Raw genomic sequence first — 25,531 nt, 5'->3', positions numbered from 1 at the left:
GTGACTTACTAGATGAACTAATTCAAAAACTCTTGTTGAGGTATGGTCTCTTCAACAACTCTTGTTAAAGGTTCAGTAGTTTCACTGAAAAGTTCATTTAACACTATCTTACTGTAAGGCTTATGTTCCCTTATGTGGTTTTCTTCTAAGAAGGTAGTATTTGTCAACATAAACACTTTATTATCTTTAGGATCGTAGAAGTAACCACCTCTTGTTCCTTTAGGATAACCTACAAATAGACACAATTTTGAACGAGGTTCCAATTTCTTAGGATTTTTCTCAAGCACATGTGTTAGGCAGCCTCAGACCCTGAAATGATGTAAACTACCTTTACAACCATTCTATAATTCCAAAGGTGTTCCAATGACACTTTTGGATGGAACGTAGTTCAAAATGTAAGTTGCATCCCAAAACGAGTCAGATAAGGAACCATAACTCATCATAGATCAAGCCATGTCCAACAAGGTTCGATTTCTCCTTTCTGATACACCATTCTGCTAAGGTATACTGGGTGCCGAGAGTTGGGATACAATTCCATGTTCTATCAAATAGTATTGGAATCTTAGATCCATATACACTCCACCTCGATCAGATCAAAATGTTTTAGTTGTTTTATTTAATGTATTTTCAACGTTAGCCTTGTACTCCTTGATCTTTTCAAGAGTTTCAGACTTATGTTGCATTAAATAAACATACCCATATCTAGAATAATAATCAGTAAAAATGATTAAATATTCAAACACTCCTCTTACCATAACATTCATCGGACCACAGAGGTCCGAATGTACAAGTTCTAATGGTTCTTTGGCCCTGTGACCCTTTCCAGTAAAAGATCTTTTAGTCCTTTTATCGTTAAGGCATGACTCACATACAGGTAAAGAATTTTCTTCTAACTCACTTAGAAGTCCATTCTTGACCAATCTTTCAATCCTATTGAGAATTACATGTCCTAATTTTAGGTGCCAAAGATGGGCATCTTCTATAGAAGAGATTTTCCGTCTTCTATTCTGAGTTACCGAAGTTTTAAATAGTTCAGTATTTAGGAGAGTTTTTGTTACTAATGACCTTAACACATAAATATTATCTTCTAACTTAGCAAAATAAATATTGATACCATTTTGTACATAAACATATTATTTACATTAAAAGATAATGTATAATTTTGTTCAAATAAACACTTTACAGAAATTAAGTCCCTCATTAAATTAGGAACTACAAATACATTTTCTAATAAAATATAATTTTTCTGTACAGTAAGCCAGAGACCTCCCACTGCCCTAGCAGAGACAAGGTGCCTAGTTTTTACACGTATTGTCATCTCACCAGGTGCCAACTGTCGCCAGGAATCATTTCCCTGAAATGAAGAACAAACGTGGTTAGTGACCCCTGAATCTATTATCACGGCTGAATCATCATTCTCCACTAAACAAGTTTTTAATACAAGTAAATCGTATTTACCTTTTTTTTTTTTCCAAGTATTTGGGACAATTCCCCTTCCAATGTCCCTCCTGGTTGCAATGGAAACAAATTTCCTTTGCAGTCTTGGTTTTCTTGCCCTTTTGGGCAGCAGCTAGTGAGTTAGCTTTCCTTTTTCCACCTTTCTTCTTCTTCCACTTTTTGGTGTCGGAAGAGGAAAACACAAACTTAGTTCTAGAGATCGAACATCTGAATAAATTTTTAGAGAACGAGGCAACATTTGTCTCATCCTTCTGTTCCTCGACATTCATCAAAGATTGGAAAGTCTGCAACTCATTGAGCAAAGTGGTCAAGTTATAGTCAATCCTGTTTATAACATCATTGCTACGAAATTGTATGAAACTTTCAGGAAAAGCTTCCAGGATGAAGCTAATTTGACTGGCCTCATTAATGACAAACTCGTTCATCTCAACCATACTAAAATGGACCATCATATTGAGAACGTATTCTCGAACAGAGCCCTCTTCTTACATACGGGCATTGAAGATGAATTTAAAAGTGTCATGCCTAAGTTGAGCGGACGGTTGTACTCCATGATCTTATAGGTAGTGAGTTGGGCTCATGCTTCTTGGCCAAAATATATGCTCGGGCCTTTTCATTTGCCCTTACCCAATGCTCATATGCCTTCTGAACGTTTCGAGTGACATTTTGAGCTGGGACTGGAAGACATTCCTCCACCAGGACAAATCTTAAGTCATCGATGATCAAAACTATATTGATTGTATTTTTCTAGGTGATGTAATTATCGCCAGTTAATTTGTCGGCGACGAGCATATTCAAAGTTGTGGAAGTCATATTGAAAATTGCTGAAACATACAATTTATTTATATTAGTAATCCATGCATTACCCACTCTCGAAAAACCAATCAAGTTTAGCAAAATAATTTAATGTACCCTATGTGACATCTATTTTGCAATAATGTTTCAGTGAGGCAGGGTAAAAGCCACTGTAGGGTGATCAGGTACCCCTTCACTGAAATGAGACCATCTCAACTAATATACAGAGCAACTCCTTGTTTCTGTAAATATTAGTCACCATTATTCGGTCAAGAAATTTTTAACTAGCTCAACATTTTCTTGTAAGTGTAACCCCTCATTTTAGACTCTAGAGTTACACCCCAATGAGCTAACCATAGGAAAAAATCGATTGGGACAAAAACTAAAGCACCCCTATCCATTTTTGGAGTTTGAGTAAATAGTCATGCAAATTCCATCCGTAGGGGGACATAAACAAAGATACCTCAAGGCCGAGCATGAAAATTTACTACAAACTAATGAAGGAGGCCATGGAATGTGCTGACACACATCCCGCTCCCATTTACTATAAACACTTTCTCCATTCTTCTTAATATTGACCTATACAAACACCACTCGTAAGGGGACACAAGCAAAGGTGCCTTGAGGTCGACTATAGGTCTCACGATGTGAACTATGAGGAAGAAACGTGGAAAGAAAAAATGAAGTATCATATACCCCATTTTTCTCCCACTGGGTGTTTTACCTAGGTTAATTTTACTTAAAAAAACATGACTATTTATTTTACAAAGTGATTGTTTAAGTTTGCCCAAAAGTAACACCTACTTTGGATAGTTAAAATTTTTTTATTGATATTCTTTAAACATTTTAACAAACTTTAATCAATAATTTCATACTTAAATCTATCTAATTCACCTTCTATGTCAGTTCTCAGGTAGAGATGTTCTGTTTCCGTCAACTTAAATACCTTAGCCTAGACAGAACTAGCCTTAGACAAAGGTCCCTCTACATTTTCTACAATTTTAATCTTTTATTAAAACCAATTTAATCCTATTAAACTGATTAAAAGATTAAACTAATTTCAAATCATATTAGAAATATTGTGATTTTAGGTCTATGTTAATCATATTTTAAACTATTTAAAAAAATGATTTTAACCTAGGTTTGCATGCAATTCTGAATTATTGATTTTAATTTTTAATCTTATTTAATTATAACGATTGTAAAATAAATGAAACAAATTAAAACCATACATTGCATTTGATATCATGGTTTGAAAAATTATAACCATGATAAAGTTACCTAAAGTATGCTTCATGCAATTCCCATTTTATTATTTAACATACATAATAGTTATATACTAAAGTAATGAAATTCATAATGACATTCATCCATACATTCTAACTATATAGTATAACAATTATAATATAATGATGCATGATAATGTCATTAATGCATGCAAACATGTATTATAACATTTATATTATATGATGCATGAGCATGCTATAAAATAAATCATGCAACTATATTACGACATTTATAATATTCATGATGCACGATTAAATGCATAACCTATGGTGGGATTTTTTATATGGCATATATTATGACATATATTAATAAAATTAAACCATACCTCAAATGCATAATTTAAAGAACAATATATAAACCAGGATTGGACTCCTAAACAATTAATTAAATTAATATAATATTTATATTAATTCAATTAATTAAAAAACTAATTATTACAACAAAAGGGTTGTTGAATCGGACACAAAAGCTCAAACCAATCAAGAACCCCTTGAACCAAGCAAACCGGACCGCCCAAGCTTCACGAACCACACGTTTTTTCCTTCTCGGAGCGATGCAACACTAAGAAAAAATTTCATCCACCTCTTCGCAACGTTGCAATGCTAGGGTACAGCGTTGTAATGCTGTTGTACATTTGCCTATTGTACAGTCGTGAATTGCTCCGATTTGGGCTTCATTTTCTCTAGAACTTCACCAAAAAACTCACGAGCAACTTAAGACAATAAATTATAGCCTCGATTTATTAATTAATGCCTAAAAACAAAAGTCTCTTACAAACCAATTTGAAAAAAAAAAAAAAAAAAAAAAAACTACACAATCCAATCTCGAAACATCCATAATTACAAACCATTCATTCATTAACATGAACAACAATATAGTAATACAAATCACACTATCATAGTGATTTAATTCTAGAAAAATAAAAATTGATACAAAAAACCTGGCTCTGATACCAATTGAAGGCCTGTGGGGTCCGATGCGGAAGCAAGATCGGTCCCAATTTTCAAAATAAAACTCAGAGAACAACAATTATGCATATATCACATAAATTTATAGCATGCTTATGAAACAAATTGTGAAGGAAATTAGGGTTTGTTACACTTACCCTTGAAGCCAAAAACTTCACGAATTTCTTCTTGAACAGTCACGAAATCTCCACTTGATTATGAACAAGAACAGTAACCCAAAAATGGCAACCACTAAGAGGTCATCCTCTGTATTCTCTGTAGGGGTTGAGAATTAGCAAGAGGTATGAGTTTTGCTAATTTTTGGGAGAGGAAAGGAGAGGAGTTGAGATGAGATTATTATTATTTTTACGGAAAGAAATTGCGTTGGGAGAAGATACTGTAATCTTCTGTGAAGAAGATTAATGAATAACCAAACGTACAACTTCCATTTCCACGATTGATTGAGGAGAGAAAATAGGGGGAGGGAGTTATAACTCCCTCCTAAATTAATTTAATAAAAATTTAATATATATATTATGATAACCAACTTATTATATAATATATATTAAACTATATGTTATATCAAATATAGCACATAACCTATAGTTTTTATATTGTATCAAATATAATATAACCTATAGTTTGAATTATCTCAATCAATCATGGTATTTAATAGAAATAAAATTTATATTAAATTTAATTAATTTAAATTAATTATATCATATATAATTAATCCCTCAATTAATTTGAACAATTCAAATTAATCCAAAATTAATTCTCAATAATTTCAATTGAGCTATAGATGAGACTTATGGACTTATAGATTAAAGCTCCTATAGTACTTGAATAATTAATTAAACTTTTTTAATTAAATTACTAACATTCATTAATTGCTGGTCACTCCACTAAAGAACAACAGTTGCACTCTTCACACTACATATGTATTTCTGTGTCCATTGGATATAACCAGTCAATAGTGTGATACCCTTCACAAATCGCTCATAAGTACAGTTAGGCCAAAATTACCATTTTGCTCTTGTAGTTATATCTATTTCCTTAAATACACTGATCCCTCTAATGAACAATAAGTCATAGCCTAACTATGACCAAACCCCTCTCGAGTCAAGAGAGGAATCAACCCTTAAAGAAGCAATTTATCTACTTATCTCGACATTAGAGATCTCTAGAATGGTAGACATTCTAGAATGAGTGAATTTCTTCTTGCGTAGCTATGTTTCCAGCTCCCCAATCAAAGGATCTGGAACCCATGCAAATCAAAGGATCACCTTCATAAGTAGAAGTTCATAACTCACTCAGGATTCAGGTGATGTCACCTATGGTCATCCTGATGAAATGTAAGTCTCTATTATTAATAGCGTTATATAATGAAACTATTCATTTTATGGTCCGGTCTTATACAAACCCTTTTGTACAGAACACCCTCTTTCACATGTTTCTGCATGAATGATCAGGATAGATCATTTGTAAAACTTTACAACAATTATAACATCTACAAAGCGGGTCGTATTCGTAGTGTCACCAGGATAAGGTATCCAACCTTATTCATCTACTACAGACCATTTAGGTTATCACTTAAACATGATCCATCTATATGCCTTTACCTACATGTTTAAGCTATAGAAGATAACCTTGTATGTTAGTTTATTGGTTTTATGGGTTAATGCTACTAAATATCAAATAAAATACCTCAGATTTTATTAAATAATTAAATTGTTTATATGTTACAATTACAAACTATAGGACCAACGAGATTTAAAGCATCAATCCCAATAAAATTTACATATTGTAGTGCCCCTAACTAACTCTTATATAGTCTAACATCATCAAAATTTTCACCATGGTAAGCTAAGAAAACCGACCCACTAATCATTGAAGTAGAGATGGAATTTGCTTCTTACATTTTGGCTTTGTGCAATAAATCTGACACATATTTATTCTAAGAAAGAAGTAATCCCCCTGCATATGGATATGATACCTCAACACCGAAAAACTATTGTCGTTGACCAAGATCTTTAAGAGAGAATTGATTATTCAAATAAAAAATCAACCTATCAACCATTTATGATGAATTGTCAATATATATATCCGAACATAAAAAATAAAAAATAAAAAATAAAATAAAAAAAAACTCCATTTTTCTGATATACAAGTAAAGATGAATCTTGCTTTAGAATTAACAAAACCTAATGAGTGCAAAAAAGAAGTTAATCTTTCAAAGTAGGCACGTGGAGCTTATTTCAATCCATATAAAACTTTCTTCAGTTTACATACCAATGTAGAAGATGAAGAATCAATCATACCTGGTGGTTGGGCCATATAAACTTCATCTTCTAGCACTCAATGAAGAAAAGCATTGTTTATATCAACTTGCCTTAACTTCCAACCTAGTACAGTGCCAAAGTGAATAATACTCAAATTATTATAAGCTTTACCACCAGAATGAACGTCTCAATATAATCCATAACTGCTACTTGATTCTTATTCCGACGATTTGCATCATCACTATTCAATATAGGAAATGAAGTTGAAATCTACTTTGATGAAGCTTGCGTAGTCAAGTTGACTGAGCGTATAGTACCATCAAAGTTTACCGAAGCATGCCTTTCGGTTCGATTTTCTTGAACTAACAATTGAGAGTATACTTTTTATAAAGAAGGATATTCTTCTTTGTCTGTAAGTGCTGAAACCGTGGAGTCATATTCAAGACCCAATCTAGCTAAGATATGCATTACATGATCTTCATGGGATATCTTTCTTCCAGGAGCCTTCAAAGAATCAACAAGATTCTTGATTTTCTAAAATTATTCTTCTAACTTTATATTTCCCTTCTTCATTGCTTCCAATTTTCCTTTGAGATCAAGAATGTGCACCATGTTTCTAGAAGAAAATCGGGCATTAAGCACACTCCATATTTCTTTTGCTGAATTACAATCAAGCATTTCAGAAAGGTCTTTCGACATAGCTTCCAGAAGCCACGAAACAATCAAACTATCTGGTTTGATCTAGTAAGCATATACAGGATTCATCGTTCTTGTGATAGAAGAGTCAAACTCAGTGGTGATGAATTTCGATGGAGCCTCTATGAGGACTTTACAAGCACAAAGTCGTGCGCAGAACAAATATAAATACCGATGGTCAAGAAAAGGTTATGCTAACTTATTTGAAGAAATGGTAAGAGTCGTCTTTTATGCATATAACTACTTACTGGTGGTTCTTGTCCTTATATGTGTGTCTGCATATGGGAAGGATACAAATTATTTAACTATTTTTGAACTATTTGAGTGTAGAAAAAGGGATCTTCTATTGAAAAAGCTACTCAAATGCACAGAAAAATAAAGATGGAAAACATAGAAGCAGAGGAGGTAGTTTCTCATATGTAAGTTATTGATCTTTGTTTAGTATAACAATATCTCTTAGAACAGTTTGCAATTTGTAATGTATTGTATTTTAGGATGAGTCCTCCAAGGATGTTGATACTAAGCCTAAGGAGCCCATGAATCCTAGTTGTGATTATGTTTTGACTCGAACATCGGAGAAACCGAAGGGAGAAGACGGTTTGAGTAATCCCAGCGCAGGCTTTATTGAGACAACAAAATCTAGTCTTGAACTAGAGAGAATGCAAAAGAATGAAACTGATTAGATGGTCGGAGCGTTATATCGACGCGTTGAGGAGTTGGAAGAGAAAGTACGACAACAAAGTCCAGTTTCCTCCCAATTCCGAGCAATGGCAGTTGTAATGAGCAACATTCAGAAGATGAGGTCTTAGGACCTGTTAATAAGGATTGGAACTTGGAAAAGGTGATCAAATTCTTTCCAATGATTTACAAGTCATTTGAATTAATCTTTCCATGTTTCATCGGCAGGACAATTGAAATGTTAAACTCATGGAAGGATGTTTTGTACAGCCTTCATAAAAAGTAGCTGTTTGAAGACTATGAAGGCATTTACCTTAAACCAATACTTAGTTATTGAAGGGAGTTTTGGTGGGTTCATGAGAGGCTCTTTTCAATGCCACTTTTGAGTATTGTCTTTTGAATCTATTTTGTAGTTGTCTTAGATTCTTATTTGCCTAATTATAGCTAGTTTGGAAAAGATGTTTACCAATGACAAGTCAACATTGTCAAATGGGAAATGTTCTAGTTCACAGCTTGAAAATTTTGTTCTGGTAAAGTTGCCCTTTTTTCACTGGTATTGCATGTATTGTATTTCACTCTAGGGAGGAAACTTCGCAATCAATTTACATTCTTTATTACAATTATCATCGAAAATCATCCAAACATTAATTCTCATACGAGTTTTAACCGACGATTAGAGTATATACATAAATAATTCTAAAATAAAGTTTTGATTAAGAGTCTAAATTGATCTTCAATTTTAAGTTTTATATGAAGCGTGTAAACGGATATAATTACAAAAGTGTGTTCAAATTGATATAATTATTAGTTCATGATTTAAATTGATGTAAACACTCAAGTTTAAGATTTCCGTTTGCTATAGTAATGAAAAACAAACTAAAATGCTACTAAACTCAGACATCAAAAATTAAAATAGTTAAGTTTGAAAACTCAGACATCTTATAAACCAACTTGTTACTAAATCCAACACTGTCCTAAAAGTGTAATTTTTAATTACAAATCTTTGGTTGGGTCTAAAATCTCAATCCAATCGTGAAGGGAATTTTATCTAAATTATGAATCTGTCACTATCTTTACCGTTACTATTTGACCCTAAATGTAACGTAATTTTCAACCATAATCAGATTGAGTACTCTTCATTTCTCAATTAGATTGCACGATTACAGATTCTAAGGTGGGTCCCACAACTCATTACGATTATGAAAAGTAGGTAAATAACAATAAAAGTTATCAATTATGACCCACTTTTTACATTACCATGGATGGATTACCTTTCACCTTGAATAAAGGTGGCCTAAGTTGTTTTTATGACCCGCATTATTTTCACCCTTGACCATATGTTTAATCTTACAAAATATAAAACCAAATAGGTGTCAAATCATCATTTAAATAAAACCTAAGCAATATATAGTTATGTTGCCAAAATTTTTATAATGTTTTTAGAAACTCAATAGACAATGCATCAAAACTTATTATCAAACTAATGCATAATATGCATATATGCATATAACTCAAGAGCAACAGTAGTAAGGAATTTCCATTTAAAACATACCTTTTATTAAACTATGGTATGGCAAAAAAGCTGAATCAAAATCAGTAGCAGAGATAAACCCTAAAAAAAAAGAGTAATGGAGAAAGAAGGAAAATTTTTGAGAAACAATTTTAAAAAATGAAAAAGAAAATTAAAACTAAATAAAAAATTAAGAAAAGTGGGGGAGTAAGGTGGCTGCAGATTGATTGGCAAGAATGGAATAAGCAGCTTGTGTAAGATGAACAGCATCCCAGAATATGAATTTAGAAGCATCATAACATATGGGAGATAGAAAATTGCACATTGGACCCATCTCCATTAACCCACTTCCACAGCACCCTTTACTTGTTTCCTCAAAACCTACCATTTTACACAAAAAAACAAAAAACCAAATTACAAATAAAGTAATTAAAATCAATATGAGATACAATATATTGCAGCTTATTATAAGAAAATACTAAATTATAAAATATACGTCGTTTCAACTTGACCTAATTTTTTTCTAACTACCTTTGTTCTTTCAAAAGATTCAATACTATCCTTGACTTTTTTATACTTGTTTCAGAACTACCTTTTAAGCAAAAAAATCTTTGAATGTTTGAATGAAAAGTCAACATATGGCAAAACCTAGATTGAAAGCCTTCTTGTTGCTCCATGATCGACATAATTTTCTTCTCCATTGTCTATCCAATTTGACCAATTTGGCCAATTTTGCTCTATAACTCCTATTAAAAACAATAAGATGCTTTTGGACGTTTCTTTCATTTTTATCTTGGACTCTGTCATCCTTTTGTCATCCATCTAGTTGTTCGATCACAGTTTGTTACAACCTTGGTAGTTAGTACTCAAGTATTGTTTTTTTTAATTCAAGCAAGTTTTTCCCAATTCACAACACATTATACGACTATACGTATGATACAACAGGTTTTGCCACATTAACTTTACATCCAACATTTTGAAGAATTTTTGTTTCAAGGTAGTAATATAAGAAATGTGTATGAAAGATAAATGACAAGTTCAAGGTTTAATTAGTAATTTAACCTAAAAGGGGGAAAAGGAATTTTTAGAACTTGACACAAAAAAATCATGCTTAAAAGAGAAAAGAAGGGGTTTCTTGAAGTTTCTTACCATATTTAGAAGGATTAGCTACCATGTCCATGATAGGGCCATAAACATCAAGATACACCACTTTAGCTCCCACCAAGCTTGCTTGAAGCTTAAAGGTAAGAGCTTTGAGCTTCTTGTTGTAAGCTTGGCAGTCATTGTTTTGCTTCTTGTTGCAAAGGCGCTGCATCATGTGATCACTTGGAATTAAGCTTCCCATTGTCACTTGCAATGGAAGACACCCAATTGGTGGAACTCCCACCACTACCATCTTTCTTGCTCCTTTCTTGTAAAGCCTCTACAATAATTTTCATTATTCTCATAAATATATTTGAGAATTTTCAGAAAATTAATTAAGTTTCATGAGTTGCTCTTCAAAATGTCTACTTTCTAGAGATTCTTCAAAATTAGGGTTTTCGTTTTCAATATTTAAGTTTGAATCTTTTTTAGTTTTCAGGGGAAAATATACCTTTTTTTCAAAAGAAAACATATGTAAGAGCTTCATTGAGAGACTAGAAAAGTCTCTAATTGAGAAAATAGTAAAAGCATCATAATTACAAAATAGTGCAGAGGTACATAATAGATCGATATCAATCATGTTTTCGGTACTGGACATGTGTCAACCCCCATATATGGTCTTACGACGTTGCGATCCCCACAATGCATTGGCATTCGAAATCAAGATATTGGAAGGCATTTGCCATCTATTTTCATTGTTCAACTCTTTGACAACACAAAAAAACCATTGTTCAGCTTAGAACGTTGTGAGACAGTTCGGTCCATATCCGGTGTGGGCGTCAATTCTGACACAAGGTACTAGGTTTTGTGCCTAGTTTTCTTTTGGTTCCTATGTTTTAAAATTTTATACTTCAGCCCTTAAATTTTGAGTTTAATTTCAATTTAATCAAGTTTCAAAATTTTATAATTTTACCTTTGAGATTTGTTTTTTTTGTTTAATTTGGCCCATAGGATTTCAAGATTGACTCTTTTAACCTCAATTTTCTTTTATATAAATAATTTTGATAGTGACGAAAAGTAAGGAAACTTCATTAATTACAATTCTTTTAATTCTTTTAAATTATTTAATAAATTAACCCTAAAAACATTATTTAGTGAAAAATATATGAGACCAAATTGAAACAAAATTCAAAATATTTTGAAACTTAATAAACTAAAAAAAAAATAAAACTAAGTGTAATATTTTGAAACCTACAAGTATTTTTCATAAAATCAAAATTAACCTAAATTGAATGGAATCACACAAAATTAGGTTTAAAATTGAATGCAACAAATTAAATTAAAAATCACCTGAACGACGGATCGAAGCTTTTGAAGCAAGAAATCATGGTAGCCAGAAACAGAAAACTGCAGCATTCTCGTCGGCAACATATAAAGATTATACAACAAATCATTCGTCCCCACACTAATCACAAACAAACCTTTCTTCACCATTTCTTCTCCCTTTCTTTCCCCCACCATCTTCTTAATCCTCACCATCGCTTCCTCAAAGTAATTCAATTGACTCTCTAAGTCCAAAACATTCGACAAATTCGCCGTCACTTCGTCCAGCCCGGTCCCGGCCGACCCAAAGCTCACTCCGCCGAGTAGGTCGATGTCGGTGAGAGACGAGTCTAGGTACGCTGGCAAGAGGTCGTAGAGTCCGAGGGTGGAGGATATGTAATCGGTGGTTAATTTTCCATCGGAGAATCGGCCGGAGGCCACGTGGTCTGGTAAGGCTCGGCCGTACGGGAGGTGGTCGGCGCGGAGGAGCGTGGCGATGTGGTTGTTGTTTCCTGGATCGACTGTGGAGTCTCCAAAGGCGAATATCGCTCGAATTTGAGATGACGGTGGCGATGACGGTGACGGTGACGGCCATGGAGCTGTGGCTGGGAAGGGGATTTGGAATAGAATAGTTATGGAGAGGGCCAAAACGACGGCATTTCTATGTGACATTGTTGATTAATTTGTTTTCTCTGTTAATGATTTGGTTGAAGAAGAAGATCTTAACTAGGAAAGATTGTGAGAGAGAGTGTTGATATTGATAAATTAGGGTTAATTAGTCTTCATTATTATACTTTGTGAACTTTAAAATTTTTAGTTTAACCCTTGAATTTGATTTTTTTTTTTTTTTTTAATAAATAAACAGCCTTAAAGCAATAAAAAAAATTTAAAAGAAAAACAGATTTATTAACAATTTGCCCTGTTTTTTTATAATGATTTTGTTTCTAAAAATTTTGATTTCAGGTTTGTTTTTCTCAAATTTTGTTTACTGTAACTTTTATATTCATAAACAAAAATTTGTGTTTTTAATTATAGGTAATTAGAAGAAAGGAAACAAAATTTTAAAAACTACTCTTTTTTTTCAAAACTTTCAAAATGTGGTAGAGTGGATAACCTAACAAATTTGGAAGTAGTTTATAATAAGCTTTTAAATCTTTTAAAAGATTTCAAGGGCATGTTTAATAACTATTTTTTTTTTTTCAAAATAAAAGCTTATACTCTATTTCTTTCCCTCATAATTTTCTTGGTTTATTTTTTTAACATTTTAAAAAATCAAGTCAGAATTATTTTTAAAAACTTAGATTTTGAAATTCATACCAACATAATCCTTAAAAAAAGAAAATAACTAAACGACAAAAAAATTAAAATAGTAAACATAAGTATAATTCAGTCGACATGAATTTGTCTTGAAATATGAGATTAGATCTCATCAATTCACATATTAAAATGTAGTTTTTATGAGTATATTTATAAAAACCAAACTTATGGTTTTTCTTTCACCACTTTTAATATTGGTTTTCATTTTCTAAATAAGCATTTGGATTCCTAACTAAAATTTAAAGATTATTTAAAAACTTAATTTTTTAAATTATAAAACAAATGCACAACCTAATCTTTTTCATTTCCATTTTCTATTTAGAGAATATTCAAACAATTAAAAGTAGATTATAATGAAAGTTTAGATTTTAAATTTTAAAATATATAATATGTTTTTCAAGTTTTCTAGAGTAAGAGAAAAAATAATGTTTAAATTAAAACATTAGATTAAGTTCAAGTATGATGTAGTCTTTAAAACTAATGATAAAAATAAGATACCTGAAAAAAATTCAAAAATAAAGTGGCTAAAGAAGAAACTTTTGACGAAAATAAGGTTGTTTTAATGTACACGAGTTTCATTAATCTAGTGACCGATAGACGGCTGCCTTGTCATAATACTTGTGGACCGGGTCCATGAGTGAAAACCATAATTGTGGACTCCGTCCATGAGTTAGATTTTTTTTCCCTCTTTTTATCTTAAATGAACTTTTTTTTTCTTTTTTCTTTTTTCTTTTTTCTTTTTTGTTTCATTAGTTTCATTGATTAGACTTAATGTCTCTCAAGATTAAATGTAATTTCATTAGTTCATTTATTTTACGATAAAAGTTCATATGAACAAAAAGATTTGAATTACAAGTCAGTGACACGGTGTTCTTCTTTGTGGACATTGCCCATGAGGAGGTACAGACACTTTAAAATATTGTTGATGATGAATTTGAAGGAACGATGAAATTTAGCAGCAAAAGCAAGATCGTCCAAATTTCGATTTTTACACATAATCAAAATTTACAAAACATAATTATGCATTTAAACAAGAAAATTACAGCATGCTTCTCTAGAAGGAATTAGGAAAGAATTAAAACCTTACCCTTGAAGAGCAACTTCTTCACGTATTCTCTCGATTCGTTCACGAACTCTCCATCTGGAACTTGATCTCCAAAAACTGAAATCTCATATGGCCGCCACCACAAGAGACCCTCATGTATTCTCCTTAGGATATGAGAATAAGTAGGAATGATGAGCTCTGCTAAGAATTTGGGAAGAGGGAAAGGATTTTGAGAGGGAGAAGAAAAACTATTTTTCTTCTCTGTATGTTCTTTGGGAGTAAATTACAGAGAGAATCCTAGCCTTCAGAGATAAGGGGAAGAAGACTAAAGAAAACGAACTACCCATAACTCCCTCCTTTATTAAATTAAAACTATTTTAATTTAATTAAAAAATATATAATTATATAATAATCACTTTATTATATAATAGATATATATATATTATACCATATGTTATATCAAATATAACACATAACCTATCATTTTTTATATTGTATCAAATATAATATAACCTATGGTTTTTATTTCTCTTAGCCATTCATGGTGTTTAGTATAAATCACTTTTATAGTAAATTTATTTATATGAATCTCATCCATACAAGTAGTATTTAAATCACATTCAAATATTTAATTCCTCTCAAAATAAACATTATAATGTATCAAATACATTATATTAATTATATCATAGTTAATTCACTCAATTAATTTGAACAATTCAAATTAAACCAAAATTAATTCTCAATAATCTATGTTGAGCTATAGAGAGACTTTATGGACCTGTAGATCGAAGCTCTGGTACTTAGATAATTAATTAAATTACCCAGCATCCATTAACTGTCAGTCATGTACTCTTCTCACTATAGATATACTTCTGTGAATATAACCAATCAACAGTGCGATGATCCTTCACAAATCGCTCGTAAGTACAGTTGGGCAAAAATTACCGTTTTACCCCTGGTAGTTACATCTAACATCTTAAGTACCACCGATCCCTCTAATAAATAATAAGTCATAGTCTAATTATGACCAAGTTCTTCTCGGGCCAAGAGAGGGTGTGACCACAATGTTCAAACCCCAAAATCAGCCCTTAAGGGAACAATTTATCTATTTACCCCAGCATTAGGAAAGGAATGAATTTCGTCTTGTGTAGCTATATTCCCAAGTCCTCAATCAAATGAATCCCCAAAATGAAATGCATATTGAGTCAGCAATCTAGCCACTCTCACCCATACAAATCAAAGGACAACCTTCATAGGCAGGAATTCACAATCCACTCAGGATTCAGGTCATGTTACCTATGTCATTCTAGTGAAATGTAAGTCTCTATTATTATTGACGTTATATAATGAGACTAGTCATTTTGTGGTCCGGTATTTTACAAACTCCTTTATATAGAATATCCCCGCTTGCATGTCTAATACATGAATGATCATGATCAAATCATTTATAGCATTTTACAATACTTGTAACATCTACATAGCGGGTTTTATCTATAGATTCATCAGGATAAGGTGGTACCCAACTTTATCCATCTACTACAGACCGTTTAGATTATCATTTAAACATTATCCACCCATATGTCTCTATTGGGGTTGATGCCCTAAATCTCGTAAGGTCCTATAAGTTTGTAAACCTTGTATGAATAAACTTGTAAATGATTTAGAATATATGATTTTTATTCACTTTGTCTATGAAATATGTGATATTTTAGTTGCATTAACCACAAACTAATAAATTAACATCTAAGGTTATCATTGTATCCATAGATTCATCAGGATAAGGTACCCAATCTTATCCATCTACTACAGACCGTTTAGGTTATCATTTAAACATTATCCACCCATATGTCTCTGTTGGGGTTGATGCCCTAAATCTCGTAGGGTCCTATAGTTGTAAACCTTGTATGAATAAACTTGTAAATGATTTAGAATATATAATTTTTATTCACTTTGTCTATGAAATATGTGATATTTTAGTTGCATTAACCACAAACTAATAAATTAACATCTAAGGTTATCATTGTATCCATAGATTCATCAGGATAAGGTACCCAATCTTATCCATCTACTACAGACCGTTTAGGTTATCATTTAAACATTATCCACCCATATGTCTCTGTTGGGGTTGATGCCCTAAATCTCGTAGGGTCCTATAGTTGTAAACCTTGTATGAATAAACTTGTAAATGATTTAGAATATATAATTTTTATTCACTTTGTCTATGAAATATGTGATATTTTAGTTGCATTAACCACAAACTAATAAATTAACATCTAAGGTTATCATTGTATCCATAGATTCATCAGGATAAGGTACCCAACCTTATCCATCTACTACAGACCGTTTAGGTTATCATTTAAACATTATCCACCCGTATGTCTCTGTCGAGGTTGATGCCCTAAATCTCGTAAGGTTCTATAGTTTGTAAACCTTGTATGAACATACTTGTAAGTGATTTATAATATATGATATTTTATTCACTTTGTCTATGAAATATGTGATATTGTAGTTGTATTAACCACAAACCAATAAACTAACATCCAAGATTATTGTTGTATCTATAGATTTATTAGGATAAGGTACCCAACCTTATCCATCTACTACAGACCGTTTAGGTTATCATTTAAACATTATCCACCCGTATGTCTCTGTCGAGGTTGATGCCCTAAATCTCGTAAGGTTCTATAGTTTGTAAACCTTGTATGGACATACTTGTAAGTGATTTATAATATATGATATTTTATTCACTTTGTCTATGAAATATGTGATATTGTAGTTGTATTAACCACAAACCAATAAACTAACATCCAAGATTATTGTTGTATCTATAGATTTATTAGGATAAGGTACCCAACCTTATCCATCCACTACAGACCGTTTAGGTTATCATTTAAACATAATCTACCTGTATATCTCTGTTGGGGTTGATGCCCTAAATCTCGTAAGGTTTTATAGTTTGTAAACCTTATATGAACAAACTTGTAAGTGATTTATAATATATGATATTTTATTCACTTTGTCTATGAAATATGTGATATTTTAGTTGCATTAACCACACACCAATAAACTAACATCCATGGTTATCGTTATAACTTAAACATTATGTGGAGACATACAGGTGGATCATGTTTAGGTGATAACCTAAATGATCTGTAGTATTTGAGTAAGGCTGGATATCTTATCTTGGTGACACTACGAATATGGCCCGCTTTGTAGGTGTTACAATTGTTGTAAAGTGCTACAAATTATCTGATTCTGATCATTCATATATTAGACATGCAAGCGGGGATATTCTATACAAAGAAGTTTGTATAAGACCGAACCACAAAATATTTAATCTCATTATATAACACCATTCATAATAAAGACTTTCATTTCACTAGAATGACCATAGGTAACATGACCTTAATCCTGAATGAGTTGTGAACTTCTCCCTATGAGGGCGGTCTTTTGATTTGTATGGGTGAGAATGGCCAGATCACCGACTCAACAAGCCTACTATTTTCGGGATTCGTCCGATTGGGGAGCTGAGAACTCAGTTACACAATATGGAATTCACTCCTTCCCCAAAGCAAGGGTAAGTAGATAAATTGCTCCCTTAAGGGCTGATTCCGGGTCTTGAATAATGTGGCGCCACACCCTCTCTTGGCTTGAGAGGGGTTTAGTCATAATAGGACTATGATCTATTGTTCATTAGAGGGATCAGTGGTACTTAAGAAGTTAGATGTAACTACAGGGGGAAACGATAATTTGGCCCAGCTGTAATTACGAGCAATTTGTGAATGGTCATCGTATTATTGATTGGTTATATCCAATGGACATAGAAATATATCTATAGTGTGAAGAGTGCAGCTATCAGTCTTTAGTGGAGTGTCCGATAGTTAACGGATGATGAATAATATAATTAAAGAGTTTAATTAATTATTCACGTACCGTTGGAGCTTCAAGCTACAGGTCCATAAGATCCCCTTGGTAGCTCAAAAGGATTTAGTTGAGAATCAGTTTTTGGGTTAATTTGAATTGTTCAAATTAATAAAAGGGAATTTAATTATATATGATATAATTAAAGTGATTCGATTATATATTATATAATTGACATAATATATTTGATACATTATAGTTTAATTGGAAGAATAAATATTTGAATGTGATTCAAATATATCTTTTATGAATGAGATTCATAGTTGTTAAATTTAATATAAGTATGATTTACATTAAGTGCCATAAAATAGAGAAAAAGAACTATAATTTATATTGTATATGATGCAATATTAAAACTATAGGTTATAAATATAATATGATTGATAAGTTGGTTATCATATTTATTTATATTATTTATAATCTCTCCTTACTAAAATAGTCAGAACCCACAACTCCTGGGATATCACCCCGAGCATACCAAAGGTTTTAAGTGGTGGTGTCTTCCTTTTTGGTTCGTGAGATTCTTGAAAAAAGTCTTCAAGTTTGTTGTTGTGTTCGATTTTGTTGATAGTTCGATAGGGCCTTTACGAAAAGAAGTGTTCTTCAAGAGTATAATCTCTTGAATCCTATTTCTTGTTTAAAAAACATGTTGTAATTTTAATTAGAATGCATAAACTGTATGCTTACTGTAATTTTGTGTTTTCAATTTAAATGGAATTTGAACGATCCGCTTCCGCTCATGGATCTCTTTATAAACGAGTTCCTTCGGTCTCTACATACATATTTATACATAAAAATAACCTAAGATCTTAGTTTATTGGATTAAGTGTATGCTCATGTTTCTTGACCAAGACTTTAGAAAAACTTGCCAAGATGTAGGCTTGAGCCTTCTCATTTGCCCTTGTCCATCGCTCGTATGCCTCTCGAACATTTCGAGCGGCATTAGAAGCTGGAATAGGAGGACAAGCCTCCATGAGAGCGAACATGAGATCCTCGATGATCAGGATCGTCGTGATCATGCGTTTTCATGTTGCGAAATTATCACCAGTAAGTTTTTCGGTGCTTAATAATGCCAACGTGGTTGTTGCCATATTGGAAACGTTGTTGAAAATACGAACAAAAATTTTATTAGTTATTTTATTAATAAAAATTTGTTTATATAATGTTTACAAACTACGAGAATACTAGAGAGATTTAGGACACCAATCCCAACAATCTCCCACTTGTCCTAAAGCTTAGGGATTATGATGTACAATACAAATAAAGTACAAAATACAATAAACTAGAGCATACCCAGTAACATCTCCCACTTGTCCTAGACAAAATGTTGCATGTCCTGTAGACCTAGACTTTCTAGATTACCCTCGAACACTTCAGCCATGAGAGCCTTTATAAACGGATCAACAACATTGTGCTCCGAAGCAATCTTCATGACAATCACGTCACCTCGATGCACAATCTCTCGAATCAAGTGATATTTTCACCCTATGTGTTTGCCTCTTCTATGACTCTTAGGTTCCTTATGATTTGCCACAGGACCACTATTATCACAATAAAGTTTGATGGGCAAAGATATATTTGGAATAACTTCCAAATCAGTAAGGAACTTCTTAAGCCAAACAGCCTCTTTAGCAGCTTCACAAGCAGCTACATATTTGGCTTCCATAATGGAGTCTACAATGCATCCTTACTTGATGCTTTGTCAAACTGTAGCTTCTCCATTCAGAGTAAGCATTGACCCTGATGTGGATTTTCGAGAATCCCAATCAATCTGAAAGTCAAAATTTGTGTATCCTATAAGGATCAAATCCTTATCTCCATACACAAGCATATAATCCCTCATTCTCCGAAGGTACTATAGGATTGTTTTGACCTCTATCCAGTGATCTAATCCTGGATTGGATTGATATCGATTGACTATCCCTACTACATAGCAAATGTCAGGTCTGATATATAACATTGCATACATAAGGCTACCAACAACCGATGCATAGGGAATTCGTCTTAAAGAGTCTTAGAAAACTACTCCTTAGACAATACAATTCCATGCCTAAAAGGTAATGAACCCCTTTTTGGAATTGTGTATCGAATATCTGACAAGCATCTTGTCAATATACGATGCCTGAGACAAGTCCAACCTTTTGTTCTTACGATCCCTAATGATCGGATCCCTAGAACAAACTGCGTCTCTCCCAAATCTTTCATTTGGAATTGGTGGCTAACCATTTCTTTACATCAATCAGAAAACCTATATTATTCCCAATGACTAAGATATCATCCACGTGTAGCACGAGAAAAGTTGTTGAGTTATTGATGATTTTCTTGTAAACACAAGGCTCGTCAACATTCTGATCAAAGTCATAAGATTTGATCCCAGTATCAAATCTTATATTCCAAGATTGAAATGCTTGTTTCAGTCCATAAATGAATCAATTAAGCTTGCAAACCTTTTGCTTTTTATTTTGTTCAATGAATACTTCTGGTTGATTCATGTAGATGGTCTCTTCAAGATTACCATTCAAAAAGGTAGTCTTAACGTCTATTTTCCATATTTTATAATCATAATATATGGCTATAGACAAGAGAATTCTAATAGACTTTAACATGACAACAGGTGAGAAAGTTTGTTTATAGTTCACTCCCTCAAATAGGGTATAACCATTTTCCACAAGTCTAGCTTTAAAGGTCTGTACCTTTCCATCTACACCTCTTTTTTCTCTTGTAGATCCATTTACAACCTATAGGTTTTACCCCATCAGGATGATCTACAAGCTCCCAGACAGAATTAAAGTACATAGACTCCATTTTTTTATTCATGGCTTTAATCCATTCATCCTTGTCAACATCTTCCACTGTTTGTTTATAAGACAATGGATCCTCAACACCATCATCGACTATGATGTCTTGGGCTTCTGTTAAACCCATGTAGCTTACAGGTGGGTTCATAACCCTCCCACTACGTCAAGGCAATCTCAACTCTTGAGATGAATGTGTATGACTAGACAAACCCACATCAACAACTTTTATTGATGTATCAGCCCCTTCAACAACCCTTGTTGAAGTATCAATAGATTCATTAGAAATTTCACTTAAAATAATTTTGCTTCGTGGCTTATGATCCCTCTTGTGGTCTTCTTCCAAGAAGGTAGTGTTTGTTGACACAAACACTCTATTCTCATTTGGATAAAAAAAGTACCCACCTTTCATTTAATTTGGGTAGCCTACAAATAGGCATACTTTTGAACGAGGTTCCAACTTTTTGGGGTTTACCATTAGCACATGGGTTGGACATCCCCAAATTCTGAAGGTGTTTTAGAAACACTCTTGGAGGGAACTTTTTTCAAAATATAAACAATAGTCTCTACTGCATATCCCCAAAACGAGTCAGGAAGTTTAGCATAGCTCATCATAGACCAAACCATGTTCAACAGAGTTCTGTTTCTCCTTTCCGATACACTATTCTGTTAGGGTGTGCTGGGGGCTGAGAGTTGAGACATAATTCCATGTTCTATCACATAGTTTTGGAATCTTAAGTTCATATACTCTCCACCACGATCACATCATAGAGTTTTTATCTTTTTATCTAACAAGTTTTCAACTTTAGTCTTATACTTCTTGAACTTTTCAAGTGCTTCAGACTTATGTTGCATTAGGTATAGATCCGCATATCTAGAATAATCATCTATGAGAAAGATGAAATATTCATATCGTCCTCTTGCTTTTACATTCATCGGACCACAGAGGTTTAAATGTATAAGCTCCAAGGTTTCTTTGGCTCTATAACCTTTTCCAGTATAAGGTCGTTTTGTTATTTTTGCCTTCAAGGCATGACTCACATACAGGTAAAGAGTTTTTTTATAAACCATTTAGAAGACCACTTTTCACCAATCTCTTAATCCTATTGAGATTGATGTGACCTAACCTTAGATGTCAAAGATGGGCATTTTCTTTAGGAGAAACTCTCGGTCTTTTAATAGTTGTTGCCATTTTGAATATTTCAATATTTAGCACGGCTTTTGTAACTAACGACCTTAGTACATATAAGTTACTTTCCATTGAACCAATGCCTAGTTCCATTCCATTTTTAAAAAATAAACACTTTATTTTCATAAAAAGATAGGGAATACTTTTGTTGAATCAGAAAAGAAATAGAAATTAATTTCATCTTGATATGAGGAACTACATATATATCATCTAATAACATATATCGTTTCCTGTTCGAAAATAACTTAAGTCTGCCTACAGCAACAGCTAAAACGACCTCACCAGTACCGACTCTGAGAGTCATCTCTTTAGCTACTGATTATCTCCAAGAATTAAATCCCTGATAGGAAGAGCATATGTGATTAGTAGCTCATAAATCAACTATCCAGGCGGAATCATCATTCTCTACTAGGCACGTCTCCAAGACAAATAAATCAGATTTATTTTCTTCAGAGTTCTTCTTTTCTGGAGAGTAGTAGGATCAACTCCATAACTCATATTATAAACTCCAAGTTTCATCTTAGAGGACAATCCTCGTTGATTAACTTCACTAGATTTAGCAACATTTGCTTTTTCTATTTGTCCTTTGACATTCAATCTGGATTGGAGTTTATCTAAGGAGCTGACATTATTGGTTTCGTCATCATCAACCCCACATTGCTTAAATTGTGAGAACTCTTGTTCAAACAAATTTTGCATTGATTGTATGATCTGATGTGCAGTGACCAAGCTTTTAAAACTTTTGGCCAAGGCATCACGTATGTTTGCCAAAATGTAAACTCGAGCCTTTTCATTAGCCTTTGTCCACATCTTGTATACATCAAGAATATTTCGTGTTGCATCAGGGGTTGGGACTTGAGGACAATCCTCAGTCAAGATGTTGTTAAGTTTGTTAATCACAAAAACATTTTAATTGAATTTTTCCACATCGAATAATTAAAATCGATCAAATAAGTAGAGGCAACTAACGGAAAAATACAATTTGAAATTTTTGTTGAAAAGAAACAAATTGATCTACATTAGATTTTAGCATAACTCTAAAACATCCAATCAATTTTAGCAAAAACTAATTGAATCCCATATAACATCTAATTTTACAATGATGCTTCATTGATTTAGGACAGAAGCCACCAAAGGGTAGTCAGTTTCCTTTTCACTGAACTGAGACACTCTCAACCAATTATTACACCAGAATAACTCTTGTTCCTATAACAATCGGTCATCATTAATTTGATCAAGAAATCATTAAGTAGCTTAACAATTTCTCATAAGTGTGACCCTTCATTTTAGACCCTAGAGTTCCGCCCCAATGAGCCAACCGAAGGAAAAAACCGATTGGCGAAAAAACTATAGCGATCCTACCCATTTTTGGAGTTTGCCTTGATATTGGCCTAATGCACAAAGTATCCGAAGGGAGACGCTCTGAAGGCACCTCGAGGTCGTGCAATAAGATCTCACAATGCAAACCAATGAAGGAGACCGTAGGACAAGTTGACACACATCCCTCTCCCACTTACTATAAATACTCTCTCCATTCACCTTGATATTGACCCATGCAAACACCATATGAAGAGGGACGCTCCTAAAGCACCTCAAGCCAAGCATGAGTCTCACGATGTGAACATTAAAAGAGAAACGAAGTGGAAAAATTGACATCATATACATCTTTTTTTTTTCCACTATGTATTTTAATAATCTAAGGTTTATTTAACTTAGAAAAAATAAGGCTAATTATTTTTACTAAGTGATTTTTTAAGTTTGGTCAAAAGTAACACTGACTTTGGATAGTTAAATAATTTTGATTAATGTTCTTTAAACACTTTAACAAACTTTAATCAACAATTGCATGCTTATAGTAAATCTATCTAATTCACCTTTTCAGGTCAGTTTCCATGTAGGAGTGTTCCATTTCCGTCAACTTAAATACCCCAGCCTAGACAGAACTAGCCTTGGACAAAAGGTTCCTTATAGATACGTTTTCTACAAACTTAATCTTTTATTAAAACCAATTTAATCCTACTAAACTGATTAAAAAGATTAAATTAATTTCTAATCTCATTAGAAATTTGTGATCTTAGGTCTATGTGAATCATATTTTAAAACTATTTAAAAAAAATGATTTTACCTAAGTTTGCATGCAATTCTTAATTATTGATTTTAATTTCTAATTTCATTTTTAATTATAACTCTTATAAAAAAAATGAAACAAATTAAAACAGTTTATTGTGATAGAGTTAGGTAACATGCAACTGAAGAAAACATGATCATTAAGCATTCTAATTCATTAATTTTAACTTTAAATTCAGCATGCTCATAAAATATAAAGTGGGTTTCAAACATACCTTTGAAGATCTTCTTCTTTAAGTTTGATTCAGCTACAATCTCCTTCATTTCTATTCATGAACCACCATAAGGCCTTTCTTACTATCTTCTAGATGCTTTAGATTGAGTTATGAGACTCAAAATAAGCTTGAATTGAGGGAAACAACGGAGATGGTCATTGGTTTTTCACTATTGAAGACCCTTCTTCAACATTTAGATTTCTCAGCCCAATCGCGAGTTTTTTGCATGTTTGTTTTCATCGAAATGAATTATGTTCTTGTATAGGATAATCATGCAATCATATTGCCTCTATACAAGTCAGCACCTACTAACAATTTGAGATGGATTTGGAAGTGTAAACATGACTAAGGAACTTGCTTCTTTAGTGGGGAAATCCCACATTTAGGATTTTCCTATTTCTCATTTTCTTTTTAAATTTGAAATTCAATTTCAAAAATAAAAAAACTTGATTTCAGTTTTTAATTCATAATTAAAATTGAAATTCTTTATTAATTTAACAACATTAATTCAAAATTATTTTTTAATAAAATTAATAATTCATAATTAATTAAATAATTCAATTAATTTTAATTAATTTAATATCAAATATTAAATTAACTTTAATTACTTTAATATAAAAATATTAAATTAATTTAATACCAGTTCCACCACCATGAATCCCTATTCATGAATTTAATATTTAGATCATATTTAAATATTAATTGATTCTCCAATTCCATTTAATTCCAAATTAAACGTGTAATTATATCACATATAATTACTAATTCCCTTAAATAGTAAACAACGTTATGAAGAAATAGTGACTTATTTCATGATCCGATTTTGTGCAAACTCATTGCACAGGATGCCCCTACTTCTCATG

The 25,531-nt window shown here is 32.5% G+C and overlaps 1 pseudogene; it reads right to left on the bottom strand.

The window, feature by feature from the left end:
• Window positions 1–9,843: 9,843 nt before the first annotated feature.
• On the bottom strand, window positions 9,844–12,739 carry LOC150036173 (GDSL esterase/lipase At2g40250 pseudogene; annotated as a pseudogene).
• Between the last annotated feature and the right edge of the window lie 12,792 nt (window positions 12,740–25,531).

The sequence above is a fragment of the Benincasa hispida genome, chromosome 5, assembly GCF_027475165.1.
Source record: "Benincasa hispida cultivar pf3 chromosome 5, pf3_genome.v1.1, whole genome shotgun sequence".
In the NCBI taxonomy this organism is placed as follows: domain Eukaryota; kingdom Viridiplantae; phylum Streptophyta; class Magnoliopsida; order Cucurbitales; family Cucurbitaceae; genus Benincasa; species Benincasa hispida.
This window is presented reverse-complemented; position numbering and strand designations above follow the sequence as displayed.